The sequence below is a fragment of the Nanorana parkeri genome, unplaced genomic scaffold (assembly GCF_000935625.1).
Source record: "Nanorana parkeri isolate BGI_ZX_2015 unplaced genomic scaffold, ASM93562v1 scaffold81, whole genome shotgun sequence".
NCBI lineage: Eukaryota > Metazoa > Chordata > Amphibia > Anura > Dicroglossidae > Nanorana > Nanorana parkeri.
Window position 1 is genome coordinate 645,956 of NW_017306349.1, and position 923 is coordinate 646,878.

Consider the following 923-nt stretch of genomic DNA (forward strand, 5'->3'; position numbering starts at 1 on the left):
TGGAGGTGGAACCTGTCTTTTTTTTAATTTGTTGTTCACTTTTACAATAACATTTGGGGTTTGGGGCTATTTCTATGTTTTTTGTTCGCTATGATTCGGCATTACTCTTAGCCACGCAGCTCTACAAAAGTAGCATTTTTGGGGGTATGGTGTTGGATGGAATCGTTTACAGGGTCCTACTGCTCTTCGGTTCTCTGTTAGAGAGACTTTCCCCTCACTTCCTGTCACTGCTGAGAGTGGTTTTTCCAGACAGGAAGTGAGGGGAAATCTTCAGGGCAGACATAAAAATCTCAGAATGTGCAAAGAGAGGCGCTAGATCTTCTGGTATTAATATTATTATTTGGCATGCACCGAGTATTTGGGCGAGTACTTGTACTCAGCCAAGTGCTTCCAATGCCTATCCCCAATACTGGAACTTCTAGTACAGGAAGCCAGATGGCGAATCATTACACGTCACCCTGCTTCCTGATCGGCCGGAAAGCTGGCTCCATGCTCCCTCATTACCAGGGAGCATGGAACGGCCTTCCCAGGCCAATCCTTCCTGATTGGTTTGGAAGCTGGCCAATCAGGAAGCCAGGCAGCAAGTCATTACCCACCCCAAGGCTTCCTGATTGGCCAGAAAGCTGGCTCCAGGCTCCCTCATTACCAGGGAGCATGTGACTTCCTTTCGGTCCAATACTTCCTGATGGTTTGGAAGCTGGCCAATCAGGAAGCCGGTGGGGGGGGGGTCGAGTCATTACACACCACCTATCTTCCTGATTGGCCGGAAAGCTGGCTCCATGCTCCCTCATTACCAGGGAGCATGTGACTTCCTTTCGGTCCAATACTTCCTGATGGTTTGGAAGCTGGCCAATCAGGAAGCCGGTGGGGGGGGGGTCGAGTCATTACACACCACCTATCTTCCTGATTGGCCGGAAAGCTGG

General features: G+C 49.9%; 1 protein-coding gene across 1 annotated transcript in view; it reads left to right on the plus strand.

Annotated features, from left to right (window-relative positions):
- Positions 1–923, plus strand: part of GABRA3 (gamma-aminobutyric acid type A receptor alpha3 subunit) — a 25,600-nt gene that overhangs the window by 789 nt on the left and 23,888 nt on the right. The window lies entirely within an intron of this gene.